The 15,466-nt window shown below is 43.5% G+C and overlaps 1 long non-coding RNA gene across 1 annotated transcript in view; it reads left to right on the plus strand.

The window, feature by feature from the left end:
• The first annotated feature begins 1,305 nt into the window (after positions 1-1,305).
• LOC113458598 (uncharacterized) overlaps positions 1,306-15,466 on the plus strand; it is a 127,053-nt gene continuing 112,892 nt past the window's right edge. The window contains exons 1-3 of the long non-coding RNA XR_012580145.1: positions 1,306-11,556; positions 13,249-13,559; positions 14,693-14,785. This is a non-coding gene — a long non-coding RNA (uncharacterized LOC113458598). The remainder of the gene's footprint in view (positions 11,557-13,248; positions 13,560-14,692; positions 14,786-15,466) is intronic.

Here is a 15,466-nt window from a genome sequence, read left to right on the forward strand (position 1 = left end):
GCTGCTGTGTGAGAAATGTCTGTCCCTTCCTTCCTCCCTGTGATTCCTGCCTTATTGATTGCTCTGAAGGCACAACACAGAGCTTTGCTTTGTTTCTAGGCTCTTAGAAGGAGGCACAGGGGGAATATTTCTCTGTCTGCTCTGGGGTGCCCTGACTCCCAGGGGAACCCTGACTTTAACCCTCATTCATGGAGAAAGTTTCCTAAACTTTAGAATAGACTGGAACCCACAAAAGTGTGAAATAGATTATAGACAGTAGTGTGGGTATGTCACTTGGTGAGAAATTGAGGTTTTGGGATCTTTAGTGTGTTGTGGATGGAAGCAAGATGGAGGGCACAGGGTGTCATCCTGGGTTTCTTCTTCATGCTTCTTCTTCCTCCTTCTCCATGGGTTTGGGTGGCATTTTGTGATTGGGCAGAAAAGTCTGTACTGGGGGCTCTGTGGGATCAGTTATTGGGTTAAAAGGGAAAATAATAATCCAGGTGTCAGTTCTTAATTGGATAGTTTAGCTTTAAAAGACCTTGTAACAAGAGATTGTTGGCCACTTTGTGGTGCTTTTCCGGTGTGCTGAACCTGGTGTGGATGGCCTGCAAAACTTTAGATAACGATAATCAAGAACTTGAAGACCAAAAAAATCCAGTGTGTCTCTCTTTCCTGACACAAAACTACTCCAAGAGGATCTACCCTGTCAGGGGAGCCCCCAGGAGAGCCCAGCCAGAGTCCCAGAAGTTGAGGGATCAGCAACAGGTACCTAACAGGTCTGGAAGGTGCATGCATTTTGATCCTGCTACAGAGAATTCAGGCATCCAGTTGGAATTTTATCACCTCACCTTGTGGCAACCATCAAGCTCCAACTGCTCCTTTTACTGTAGGCAAAATATGAGGAGCAGGTGCAGAATAGTGCCTGAAAAGTGTGAGACTGGAGGTAGCTGGATGTCACATCAACATTTTTGAAATCAAGAGCTAAACTGAGGAGAGTGTTTTCGGGTAGCTGGGTTTCAACATCCCCCACAGTGAAGTGACACTATGTGTTATTTAACTGAATATCACATGTGCTCTGTACCACTGGGATTTCCAAAACAGCCATAAATCCTTAAAACTGTTGACAGTTAAAGGTAGGGGTCTCTTTAGCTTCACTGTATAATAGAATATGGTTGATGGAATAGAGAACAGGATATTCTCTATTTATTTATGTACAATATTAAACATATAGCCATTGTCTATACAAAATACATATGCTTTGCTTATCAGTGTCTTTTCAGCACTTTGATGTATGGAGAAATTCAGAAAATCATTGTGAAAATAAAAAAAAAAGGCTGAAAACTACATCCTGCAGGAGAGTCAGCTGTGATACAAAGAAAAACCAAATTTTGTATGTTTGACTTTTCATAGTTCTTATTTATTTATTCATAGTTCTTATTTATTAATTCTTCTTATTATGAAGCTGTGGGTTTGTTTGGGTGGTCTGGTTTGTTTTGTTTTGGGTGGGGTTTCGTTTGTTTGTTTATTGGTTTTTTTAAATTTTTTGTTTGGGTTGTTTTTTTAAGACTAGTTTAGCGTTGACATCTTACATGCTGGGTGCTGTTGGAACAGGTCTCTTCCTAAATATGATCAAATTAAAGCTAACAGTGTAACACAGCTTTTTCAGCATTGGAAGTCCACAGCTGCCTAATTTGTGAAGCCTGTTGCCATGAAAACCTCATTTACTGGAGTTTTCCTCTCTCCTGTGTCTGCTGAGCTGCTTTCAGAGAGCCGCCAGCTGCAGTTGTGTGTCAGACTGCTCAGCCCCAGCCTAGCTGCAATCCTTACTGGTCAGAGTCCATATTTTTCCCCATTTCTCTGTTTTGCAAAGTGCAAAGCCCTTGTTCTGTAAAAAGGAGCAAGATTAATGCTTTTAAATTAAGGAGATGGCATGATGTGATGTCTTGGAGAGAAAGTACTTATTTTTCTGGTGGAGTACCAGAAGTTGATTTCTATAATTTTTTTTCTGTGCTGTTCCTTTAGTGATATTTTCTGTAAGCTTTTGAATGATGTAATTTTATTAGCTACAGCTGATATAATTGTAAACAGGTGTGGGGGTTTTTTTTTTGGGAATTTGTGTGGAGGAGAGGCTTTTCTCATAGGCACCTGAGACCTAATCTGCAATGAGGCTTTGGGACAGCAGGACCTTCACAGGATTGTGTGGCTGGAGGAGACGGAAATGAGATCCTCCAGAATTCTCTCTCTGATGGGTGATAAATTGAAGCAGCTGAAAGCAATTGTAATGACAAGTAGACAAGGTTTATTGCAGAGCAGGGATGCAGCAGGAAAGGTGTAATTGGCAGCTCATGGCATTTAGTCTCACATGAGTTAATGTGAGAGATAAGCTCCGTGTAACCCTAAGGGCTGCTCTTATAAATCCAGCTGAATTTGCAAGTCAAGGTCTGAACATTAAATCTGTTGTTCCTGTTTTATCTGAGTGACTTAATCCATCTTCTGCAATTCCCTGGGATTAGGTTTTGTTCTGTGATGTTGCAGTTTTTAGCTGTGGTAGTGGGAGGTGAGCCTGTAGCCCTGCAGTGAGAAATGTGCTCCAGGGAGCTCTGTGAGTAGGCTCAAAAGAAGCGCATTACCATTTTTATTCCTAAATATTTATTAATTTTTAAATGTATCACCAGTTATACGTGGGGCATCAGCAGAGAACTGAGTGTTTAGGACCTGCCTGTGTTCTGGGCTTTGCCAAGAGTGTGTTTCAGATTCCAAAAGGAATTGCAAGGAACCGTAGGCTGAGTTCTCTGGGTGTCAGTGTTTGTTCTTACATGCCTTGGGGATGCTCTGATTTTGGGCAGTCCTGTTGCAGGTGTGGGTTGTTCCAGGGAGGGCTGCAAGCCCTTGTTCAAGCAATGGGGATAATGAAATCATCATGATGAGCCCTGCCTGCAGCCTGAGGAGCAGGAGCAGCATCACTTCAGCCTTTGGCACTTTCCTCAGCCACAGCCATTTTTCTGGAACTCTGTCAGCAGGAAATGTCTTTCTTTTACAGAGTATGCCAGGTGTTTGACACTTACAGATCTGCAGTAATTGAGATTCTCTAGTGGGGAGCAGGAGAATGTCCTGGCCAATATTATTGTAGGCTTGGATGTTTCAAAAAATAGAAGGGGAAAGTGCCAAAAAGAATCAAAATGCACTGGGATATGCCCCTTTGCCCACAGCAAATTTAAATTTACATGTCTTCTTTCATTCAGCTCCTTCCTTCTTGAGTGCTGCACTTGCTGTTCACTCTTGCTCATGTTCTGTTTCCTTTTCCTATCTTTTTAGGAGCTATATCCAGTTTTCATGAGCATGATTTATTGCTTTCTACTGTCATAAAAATGAGTCTGGTTTACAAATTGGGCAACCCAAGTGTGGCCTGTTATGTCAAATATGCTGGTGTGGGAGGTCTGGGCTTGCTGCTTTTATTATTTATTTATTTGTTTATTTATTTATTTATAGCTTTAGAGGTGAGTGTAGTTCCCAGGAGATTGACAGAGCTCTGTGGAATGGGAAGTTTATTTCAATTCACCCCCAGCTATAGTGGATGCAAGCCCAAGAGCTTTGGTTGCTCTTGCTCCAACTGTGACTCCAGTTGTTTTTCTTTCAGTCTAGGAATTATTTTTTTTAAAGCAGCTCCATGACAATGATACCTCTGTTTTATTCTAACAGGACATGCCAATAATTCCATTCTTCAGATGTACAAAAGGGGCTTTTCAAGAAAAACAGTATTCAAGTAGAAATTGGTGTAGGTGTGCAGAACCCCAACTGCAGTAGTGTTGCATTGTGGTTTTCTGAATGTTGACCTCCTTTGGAGTGCATTTGTCTCCCTGTTCTTCTGGTCAGGATTTGTGACCTTTATTTTTCACCCCAGCAATCTTGACAACAAGCTGGAGAGTCTGAGTCTCTCCTCTGCTGCTCTTTGTTTCTTCCTTAAACTTCTTATGAATTTTTTTCGTTGGTTTTGCTGGGGTATTTTTGTTTTGTTTCTTTTTTGTTTTTGGGGTTTGGGGTTTTTGCTTGTTTTGGTTTTGTTTTGTTTTGTTTGTTTGTTTTTTAAGTCTAAGTACTCCAGAGAAGCAGGGGTACAGAGAGTGAGATACCAAACAAAGCACTGCATTCATTATGCACCATCTCCCAGGGTAGAGAGAAGTTTGTACATTCATTCCCTGCTCCAAAACCAGACTCACGTGTTCCTGTTTGTGCTGCTACAGTGTCTGGAGAAAAGGTAAATATTTGTAAAAAAGCTAAAATGAATAACGACTCCAACTGTGGCTGTAGAAGTCATCTGGGGAGCAACCCTCTACCTAAATATTGCCATTTTCTTGTCTTCAGGGTATTTGCCATAAAGGCAGTGCAGATCCTGTAGGAGACTTTGCTCCTTCTGTGACAATGGCTGAAACCCACGTGGGTCATGCTGCAATGCCTGGAATTTCATGGCACCTGAGCTTTGTCACCAAAAATTGTTCCCTGATAACATCTAGGGTTGCAGGTGTGAAGGGTTGTGAAGGAGTAAGACGGCTGAGGGTGGAGGAACACTCTCCTAGGAGCAGAGGGATCCTTCCTTTGGGATCCATCCATCTCAGTGGTGAGATGGATGAGGCGCTTCCCTTGTTCCCCTGTTCTCCTTCCCATGGCAAGAAGGTGTAGTATTTGTACTCAACTACTCTGTTTTTCCATGCTCTGGAGGAGTCTGGTTCCTTTCTCTCTGCTTTTTAATGTTTTCCTCAAAACTGGCTGTTTTTCTTCATTTCAGAGGGAGATTCCACAGGAGGAGTTTATATACATACTGAACCTATATGTTTAAATTTATTCATGTTTATATCTGGCTGAAGATATAGGTACAGGGGTGATATCATGTCACATATCCTCAGGAATGTTTTTTATATTGGAGGTTCCAGGAAATTCATATATTTTGACACAGCTACAATTTATCAGAGAGCAAAATTATTATAAAAATTGTCTCTCTGCAGCTACAAGAGCAGGTGGTTGTCAGCATATTACAGTGTGAAACTAAATAAGATGAATTTGTGTTCTCACCTGCTTGTGGCTCAGGTGCTGTGTAAATTGAGAAGACAATTCTCTCGCTGTCACAGCTCCTCCTCTGTTCTTTCACCAGATATCTTCCTGAAAGAAAACCAGTGAGTGGGGAGGAAATAATTCACACTCAGACCTTGACTCTCCAGGAGTCTGTAGGAATTTGTCCAGACCTGAGCAAAAGGAACAGTGATGTTTAGCCCATGGTTTGGAAATGTCCCCAGGAACCTGCAATTACCTCATGTTTGCTCTGTGGTGTGAGGGAACTGCACAATGGGAATCAGAAGAAAATCAGCTAACGATGGTTTATTCCCATTACAACCATTATCTAAATTAGTGCTACCAGCTGTGACTGCAACCATCTGGTTTTTCCTTACTAATCCATCTGCTTTTCAGACTTCAGGATTTGTGAATAGCAGTAGAGCTTGGACTTGGTCTGGTTCTTCTCTTCCAAGCTGTCCCATTAATGTAATGGTGTGAGCACAACCTGGTGTTGTTCCTTGTGGCACTGAATGTGACACCTCAGCACTGCTGATGTCCAGAGTGGGGTTGGCTTTTGTGGCCATAAAGTGCTTCAGAATATTATTGGGCACCAACTGGAGACCTTGTGCAAGCTATTGAGCACTTCTGTGGTCTTCTATGTGCCACAGCTGAAGTACAGTTTCTCAGCCAGTTCTGGTGTGCAGCCTCTGAAACCACGTCTACTCTCACTGGGCACTGCCCAAATATTTTGGGAACTCAGTATTCAAGGTGGTTTGTGCAACTCTCTCCATCGGACTTGGGTGGTGCTTTTGGTGTATTTCTGTGAAGGGCTGGTAGCAGATGTGTAGAATGATGTGTTGAGCATCTCTGTGGGATGAAGCAATCTGTGCTGCTGGATCAGAAAATCCATCCACGACTGCATCTTCCATCTGCATTTCACTGTGCAAGGTTCCCCTGACTCTGAGGGGTCTGTGCCCCTTCTGTTACCTTGTAGTAAATGGTGATGATTTGAGAATTTTCTGCCAAAAGCCAGAACCTCCCTCTGCTCCTGCACTTCCAAGCACAGTGAAGTTTAAAAAAAGAAGAGTCAGGCTGTACCCTTGGTGCCTCTTTGGTGGGAGGAGGACATGAGTTTTCCACGTGATGGACCAGAGTTCTCCACGGATTCTGGGCTTCCCCAATGTGAGGGACAAACATTGGTGGTGAGATCTGTGCTGGCTGGGCTCTCACTGTCATTACTGCTAAGCTGAGTGACCTTTCTTTACTTTGCAAACACTTGGGGCACCGTGTATTTTGATTTCAGACTACTGGAGTTCAGAGAAAACAGCATCTTTTATGGGGTCCACAGGATTTACTTACATTGTTGCAACTGGCTGCAAAGCTGCTGTTATCCTATTTCTCAGATGTTTCTGGGATCCGTGTCTTAGCTTTAAGTGCAGTCACCAGCTGAGTTAGAAATTGGTAACACCTGAGTACACACGAGGCAGGGAAATGCTGACATGGAAGAAAATGTCTCAGGCCTGATGCTGCTTGGTCTGGGATGTAAGCCAGTTCCAGTGAAAGGTGAAATGCTTGTAGGATCAGGTCCTGAGCTGTCCAAGAACATGTGCAAAGCTTTGAAGGGACACTGGTTTAGGCTGTTCTGTTCCAGAGTGGGTTTGTGCTGTGGGGTTGTGCTCCAGGCACTGCTGTGAGTGAGGATCACGGGGGAAAACTGCCTGCAGAACTGTGGGTGTACCTGGGCCTGCAGGGCGTGAGGCTGAGCAAACACCCCCTTGGTCCAAGCAAAACATGTCAATCCATTTGAACTTTTAATTTTTTTTTTTTAAATAAACTCTCCCTTTTCTTCACCTACTCCTGTGCACAGGAGCTCGGGGCAGCAATACCGGCTGGAGACCTTATGGCTGCACAGGGGCCAACCATAAAGCAGGGGAGGTGGTAAGTAAAGCTTTGTCAGGACTAAAAATCTAAACCCTGTGGATGGGTCCCATCCCTGGAGTGTCTGACAGATGCTCTGGGCTGGGTGGTGCCATCAGCACCCTTTGCAATCTTCAAGGAGCTGCCCGAGGAGATGGGTGCTGGCCACAGCCCTGGCAGCACAGTTCTGCTCCCAGCCTTCCCTCTGAGCTTGGCCCAGCTCTGTGCTCCTGTTTCAGGTCTCTCTGCAGGACCCCAAGCACGTGAGCCCTTGAAGGATTCATTTGTTAAGGCCCTGAGAGCCTCAGTCCAATTCTGCTTTCTGATCTTTTGGCAATTGTAGAATAACAGGAAATTTTGAAGTAGAGCTGCTCTTCTCCTGGCAAACAGGAGTGCAGGCAGTTGGGTTAGATCAGCATCATTTCCTCTGTTTCCCTGCATCCAAAAGGACAGCAGGCAGATCCCTTTTGTCAGGTTGGGGAATTAACCTCATTGTGCCAAGCTCAGAGCTGACATCTCTCTTGTCTGTGTCTTAAGGAACTTGACAGTGCCCCTGTCTTAGCAGGACAAAGCCCTTGATTTTTGACTTGTATTGAGGGGAAAACAGGGCCCCACTTGAGGCCAGTGGGGATGGTAATTGTTCATCATCATGTGCTTTATTTGAGTGGTCTCTCCTCTGGCTCAGACCCTGCTGGAGCCCGGATGAGGTGCACCTGCTGTGTCTGTAGGTGCCAGAAGGGCTCTTAGGGCTGAAATGAATTTCACCTTTTGATCTGTGTGTCCTCTGGCAATAAGCCCCCCAGTTAATCAGTCTTTTCCTCACCCTGTCCTGCAGTGGGTGGATGTTTGGCAGCAGGCTGTGCTTTACACGCCCCTGAATTTCAGCCCTGACCCTGGAAGTTGATGGGAGCTGCAGCACTTTGGGATTGAGTTGTTATTGTCTAACTGGCCACGTTGATTGGTTTTTCTTGGATTCTTAATCAGCTGCAGTGTTTGATGTGTAGATGACTTCAGTTTGCTTTGAAAAAATACATGTTTTGAATTACCTATTATCTTGCACAAAGTGAAACTATTTGCCCAACCCCGTGGTTGCCTTAGAGACTTGCTGCAAACAACAGATAGAAGCATGAGCTGAATATGAGGAATGTCCAAAGGACAAGAATGTGAGTGTTGAAACCAGAAAAATGAAACAACATGATTGCAACATCTGTCAAAGGGTAGGAGACTTTGAAATATTTCAGTTTTATTGTACGCTGGTTACAGGCTTTTGGAACCTTAGGTCAGCACCTGGCATTTGTGTTTCTTCCTGAAGGACCTTAAGTGTTTCAGTCAACATTTAATCCATCTCTTCTCCTCTGAGCCCTCAGCCTGCCTTGTTTGGAGGCAGGAAAATTCTGCTTGTTTCAGACAACATGGGGGAAAAATTAGTTCTTAGCATTTGGGAAATAGAAACCCAAACCCTGGAGTTCAGTCTTGGATTTCATTTGAAAGCATGGTTTGTAAAACTGTAATCCTTTTAGTAGTTTTATTATTTGTATGTAAAAATTAAAGATAAGAGATGCTGCTAAGCTTTCATTTAAAAAACAGTTAAAAGTGGTGATCTAGCATATCCTGCAAGTTTATAGAAACACAGTTTGTTATACAGGCTTGTAAGCCAATTATTAAAACATCTGTGAATCATTTGATACTACATGTTGCAAACAGAATATTAATGGGCTCAACAGTGTGTGGGCAACTTAAGAACCCACTCCTTTAATAAACTTTGCCCAGATGGAACTTTTATGTTCATGCATTTCCCTAAATCTCAACTGCTTCTAGAGAATTCCCCAAAGAATCTAGCATCTGCTGGCAAAAATCTATTGAAGTGGAGCCTTAGGTGTTGGGTTTTTTAAAAAAATTTCTTGTAAAGGTACCAGAAAGGAGATGGGTTCCTTTTTCTGAGCCATAACATGGATAGTACATAACCTTCTGCTTATCTGTCTGTGTGTACAGAAGTTGTATCCTTCTGCTGGGTTCCATGTTTAAAACAGCTTTAGTAGCTGTTCCTCTCCACCTAATGAGAATTTTGGGGTTTTCAATCCAAGTTAATTCTGCAGGCTCTTCCTCCTCTGTCTCCACTGATCTCAACGCCCTTATTTCATGTTGTATGCTTTGTTTTCTTGCATTTCATTCCATTTTAGGTGTAGGTTACTTCTCATCAATGTCAGGACAATAAGTTTCTGGGCTTCACTGGGGGAGGAAATCACTGGTTCAGCTTGTGTCACTAATTGATACCTGTGGAATAATTTCAGAGAGACTGATGAATATTCTGGGTTTTGAGCTTAAAGGCTTTCCAGAGTCATTCACACAGTGAATAATTGGTGCCAAACAACAGAAATAGGATTTTTCTTCTGAGCAATTTTGTTTTCCTGTGTATTAGGGGGAGTGATCTGGTTATTGTTATGACATGCTGAACCTTCAAAAGGAAATAAAGGTTTGTTGTGTTGTCAAGGCATCCAGTCAGTAGTTAGGAAAGAAACCAAACCAAATCAAGTTCTAGAGAAGGAATTTTTTGTTGCTGTAGAGCCTATCTATGCTTGAGGGTCTGTCCTGTGCAAAGCCAAATTGCTTTTTATTCCATCAGTGCTGCTGCAAAACTCGGATGTCCTATTGGCACACAAATTATTCATGTTTTCAAACTAAATTTTGTCTGCCCTCTCTAAATCATGGCTGTGCCCTTGCAGATGAGAACAGAGAGATCTGACTTCTCCCTGCTCTGACCCACTTGATTTCCAATGGGATTTCACAGATTGTGTGTCCTGGAACAGCCACCATCAGGGTTTGGAACTGCTGCAGGGCAGGGCCAGCACCTCCAAAAGTGCACACAGGGTCTGAAAGGAGCTCAGGTCTGTGGAGTCACTTCCCTGCAGGTGAATTCCAGCACGTTCTGCTGGGTATGGAGCCCTCCCTGCTCTGCCAGCGTTCAGACTGGGAGGTTGAGTGCCTCCTGTGTGAGGTTTTGTGCCCAGCTCTGCTCAGAGCTGCTCTCTGGGATCCCTCAGCCTTGTTTTTACAGCAATGCCCCTGATCAGTGCTTCCCCACTGAGTTATCTCTGGGGGAAATGGCCCCGAGGCATCCTGGTGGAACACCCTGCAGCCCTGCAGTGTCAGGTTATTCTTATTTATGTGCAGGGTTTGGAATCATGGAATGGTTTGGGTTGGAGGGGACCCTGGAGCTCACCCAGTTCCAGCCCCCTGCCAGGGGCAGGGACACCTTCCTGCAGCCCCATCCCACAGTGGATTTCTGTGTTTGTGAGCACCATTCCATCCAGCCCTTCCCTGATGACAAGTTAGAATTCAGCGAGTTACTGTACAGGTGCAGAGCTCTTGTTTTGAGAGTCAAAGTAATCAGACAAATGCATAGCTGCTGCACTGGAAAATAATAATAATAATAACAATATATTATATATAATATAATCATATAATAAAAAATAATAACAACAACAACAACAAGAAACCAAACAGATGTTTGGTCTATTCTATTTCCTTCTGCTTCCCAGCTGCAATGTTTTCCTATAGGATACTCACCTTGAAAATCTTTGACATCTGCACACCTATTTATTTTTTTGCATAAGGAGTGAGCATGTGAGCTAATTCCTTACATAAAAAAACCTAAACAACCAACTTCACTATAATTTATGTGAGACAATTTTGTATGCACATGTGCCTTGTTTCTTGAGAGAGGGAAAATAAGACCACCTGGTAAGCAAACATTTAAAAACATTGATTTCAAACATCTCTGAATGTGTGTGGTCATAGATAATATCCTTTAAAAGCTCCAGAGGCCTCTGTATGTATATATTTAAATAAGAAACAAACTGACATTCAGGTCAGGAAAACATCCTAAATCCAAGAGTGGTGTTAACCTGCCCCACTCTGTGTTTTGTGACTATGCACTGAAAACCATAAGCAAGAGTCTGCTATGATGTGGAAAGCAACTGAAAGGCAGTGCCATGCTGTGATAAAATCTTAGATTTGTCCAGTCAACAATGGCGATTTTGTTTTTAGTCTTAATTTCAGTCTTAAACTCAGTGAATTACAGAATGTTAATGGGAAAAAAACAAAACCAGCACAACTCATGGTAAATCTCTAACCCATCTACTCCAGGCAGGAGAGCTGGAAAGCTGTGTCTAGCAGAGAGGATCCCAAAGAGAGAGCTGGAGAGAGCACGGGCAGTGCAGCATGGCCAGCACAAAGGCACCACTCAGGGAACTTCATTTTCCTGCCCAAACCCAGGCATGGCACAGCCAGGCAGCCTGGAACTGGGGATTCTGCCTGTGGTGCTTTCCTTGGTGAGTGCTGCGGCATTCACATTCTCTGAAAAAATCAAAATTCCTTTGCCCAGGAGTTTTCTCCTGGGAAGCTGAGAAGCCTCAGAGGAAAAGGAAACAATTCTTATCTCGTTTGCTTCTCCTCTGTTTTGCTAATCTGGTATGTGTTTGGAGATTGTTTACCCACAGGTGATTGTTCCATTGGATTCTGCTGTGAGTTGTTTTCACTCTTTGGCCAATCAAGCTGTGTCGGGGCTCTGCAAAGAGTCACAAGTTTTCATTATTATCTCTTCAGCCTTCTGTAAGTATCCTTTCTGTATTCTTTAATATAGTATAGCATTCTTTAATATAATATAGTATCATAAAGTAATAAATTAGCCTCCTGAGAACATGGAGTCAGATCCATCATTCCTGCCTTTGTCAGGACATTTCCCAGCAAATACAACAGAGTTAGAAGATGGCAGCCCCACGCTGGAGGCTTTTCTGAAATGCTGTCTCTGAGGCAGCCAGGGCTGAAGGGCTGTCCCTGCATCCCTTCAGAGACCCAAGGCCAGCTCTGTGTCAGGCTCACTGTTGGAGCTGTGTATCCACAAATATTCTTGTCATTTCTGCATCCCCATGAATGCAGAGTACATGAATGAATTGCAGTATCATTCATATATGATACAAATTCATAAATGGGAGAGCAGCTGGAAAAAAAAAAAAGAGGGAGAAACATGAATGGCTCAAAGAGCTAAATACTGCATTAGAAAAAAAAAAAGAAAAAAAGAAAGTTGATTCAACCTCAGGGAAGAGGGGAGCAATGAGCTGTGGGTTTTGCACGGTTCCTTGGTTTGCTGTGCACAGAGCATTGCATGGCTGCCCCAGCAAATGCCACATCAGAGGAATTATCTGTGCTCTACATGACATCCCCCCCAGCACAGCACACGTGCAGGGCCCAGTCACGGGGCTTGGCTCCCTCACATGTGTGTGCTGCTGGCCCAGCTACAGGAAGCACAGCATTGATGTCAATTTTTATGGGATTTAAAGCTGCACAACACCCAACACCCCCTTCCCCTGCCTCTGTGCACACCTATTTTTTTTTTTGCATAAGGAGCAAGCATGTGAGCAAACTCTTTGCATACAAAAACCAAACCAACTCCACTATAATTTATGTGAGACAATTTTGTAAGTACATGTGCCTTGTTTTACTTTAAGTAAAGTAATATTTACTTTAATTTTACTACTAGGCCTCTGGTCTTTTGTGTTTAAGGAGAATTACTCAGTCACTGTATTTTCTTTCTCCTACTGCTATTTCTCTGCCCCTGTTTTCTCCAGCATCCATTCTTCCAGCATCTCTGTTTGGTTAACAAATTGTGAAAGCCCCAGAGTGCTCAGATGTTTCTATTAATACCTAGTGACCTTTTCATTCATCTCTTTCACTCCCCTGATCAAGCAAGTCCCTCTTGGTGCCTTGCTCCATAATGTGTTTTATTGCCCACTGGGCATAGGGCTGCTGTTACTTCCACATTGACAAATGGATAATTGTCTCCATCCCAAAATTTATATATCTTTCTGCTTTCAGATTTTATGGGCTATATCTCTATATCTTGCCTGTAAATGTGTCATTACAGTTTGGGATTTTTTTTTTTTTTTTAATTTAGACCTTTCAATATCATCCAATTCATTTAGAGTCGCGTGTGGCCCTCCAGGGTTGTGCTGGAGCTTTTGGAATCTCAGTTTGCTCCTGAGTGAACCCTTACAAAGTGCTTTCTTTTGCTGGATTCTTCCAAACCCTGCTTAGAGGCATGGCAGTAGCAGAAGGTTTCTGCCCCAGCCTTGAGACACTGCAGATATAAGAATTTCCATAGCTGCCCATTCCTTTCCCATATCAGTAACCCCCCTTCTCCAGGGACCCTGCTCCTGCCCTTGGAAACAGAGGTGTGCACTGGGGAGCTGTGCAGAATTAAAAATGGGATTACAGTGCTTGATTTTTCCTATTGTATTTTATTAGGTGTAACCCTGTCTGGCTTGATGATTGAGGAATCACCAGAGTGAAACTGGAATTTCAGAGTTTCATCCTGTGCTCTGTGTCAGCACCCAGCATCTTCCATGGGCTGCTTTTGTTTCTCTTTGTGGCAAAGGATCATGTTGAGCAAGCACCATCTGAAAATGAGGAGCCAAAGTTGTTCCTGAGTCTCTTACGACTCAAAGCACACTGCAGAGGTTGTCCTGGAAATAACTACCGGTTCACCAATTTGTGTTTAAAGCAGTGGAGACAATATATCCCATCTATCCCAAAATTCAGTGTATCAGCAGGGAAAGGTGAGTACAAAGTGTGCAGAGTGATATTTACTTCAATTTCACTACACTTGCTTGGCATTTAATGCAAAAATGATAATAGAACCGTGGATTAGGGGTGGGGTTTTTTCCCATATAGAGATTTGACAGTAAATTTTTGCTGTATCTCTTCACTGGCTTTTCCCATAAAACTGTTTCAGGTTTATTCCTCAAACGTGAGCTGCCACTCTGATGCACGTGAGATGGAGCTCCCTGACCCTCCTCAAATGTGAATCAAAGGAGATATCTTGCATCAGCAGCACTTGTTAAACACTGCTAAGGGGCTACTTCAACTGCCAGCTCATAAATCAAGCTATTTTTGGTACAGCTCCCTCAATGGTGCAGCTCACAATTAAATGAATTCAAGCAAATCTTTTATGTTTTTCAGCTGAGAGGGTGGTGATGATGCACAGATCAGGAATAGGTCAGCAATGGGCATTGAATGCAGAACAAGCAATAGATAGAAAGCAGTGTCACAGTGAGAGAGGAGGCTGTGCTCTCCTGGGTAAAGGAAAATAAAAATGCACACTTCTGCCTTTTCTGAATGAGTGTAAATATTCACCCGAAGATTCTGAATCAAAGTGTGAGGCAGCAGCAGTGGTAGTTCACAATGCCAGGAAAAAAAGCAAAGTAAAGAGGTGCAAAGCAGAATGGCTTTGGTGCCACTTGGCTTCCTGGTGTTGGGCTGTAGCAGCAGCAAGGGTGACAAGGGCACTGAGAATTTACACCCCTGTTTTGTAGTGCCTGGAAAAACCTCACTGACCAGTGAGCTCCATAACAGAATGATCATGTAATAAGCAGGAGAAAAATAAAAATAAAACCAAAATTCCAGGCAGCCCAAGAGCAGAGAAAATTAGAAACAATGCACAGAGTGTGTGTCAAACCTGACAGGCCAGGCCAAGTCACAAAAACCCTGATAAACTCTGGCTGTGATAACTCACAGGCTGTGGATTCTGTCTCCTGGGCCACATAAGAGCAAGGAGGAGCTCTGGTCTCTCTTGGGTGGGCTGTGGGAGCTGCTTTAACCAGACCCTGTTCACAGAGGCTGTTTAAACACCACATGAACCTGCTGGAGATGAACCTGGGCAATATTTCCCTCTGCTCTTCTCTTCCCCCAGAACTTGCTTCACTGGCAGGAGGACTCCTGGGTGCTGACCCAATGTCTGCTCCTTTTCTTGGACTGCAGAGTGTGGAAAACAACAGGCTCTGGGGTAAGTGTGATGTCCTTCCTATCCTTTCACCACAGAAAAATACCCTGACTGTGGGAGCTGACCAGAATAGTCCTTAGGAATGATGGGAGTGGGGAGCAAGACAGTAGGATTAGCAAAATGAATTTTTTGAGCGCAGCCTGGAAAGCTTTAGAGATCCCAACAGCCCTTTGGAAAACAAGAAATGGACCTGATTGCTCTGCCCCTGCCTGACCTCATCCCAGAGGCTTGTTCAGCATCCCTGTGCCTGGCAGTTGTCCTTGTCATGTGGGCTCTGCTGGTGGTCTGGGCTGGTGCTCTCCAAGCAGTCATTCCTTGAAAATAAGTTTTCTCTCACCTCTGCCAATGTCCTGCCACTCCCTGACCCAGCCTTACCCAATTTCTCAGCAGAAAGCTATTCAAATCAACAACAGGGCTTTCATTGCTTGTAGGTCCAGTGGAGGAGACTTAATTGTTGGCTTGAGTGATTCTCAGCTGGTTCTCTCCTTCCAAGCACGTGAAATGCACAACCAGGGCATCAGAGCTGACAGATATTGTCAAACCACAGCCAGTTTTCAGCAGAAACTGCATCTCTCAATTCACCATGGAGGTTAAAATGCAGAGTGGATGTAATAATTACAGTCATATTCATAAAGAAATGAGCAATTACAATTTGACACAGATAAAACTCTTGTCTGGCACGAG

Source organism: Zonotrichia albicollis, chromosome 4, assembly GCF_047830755.1.
Source record: "Zonotrichia albicollis isolate bZonAlb1 chromosome 4, bZonAlb1.hap1, whole genome shotgun sequence".
NCBI lineage: Eukaryota > Metazoa > Chordata > Aves > Passeriformes > Passerellidae > Zonotrichia > Zonotrichia albicollis.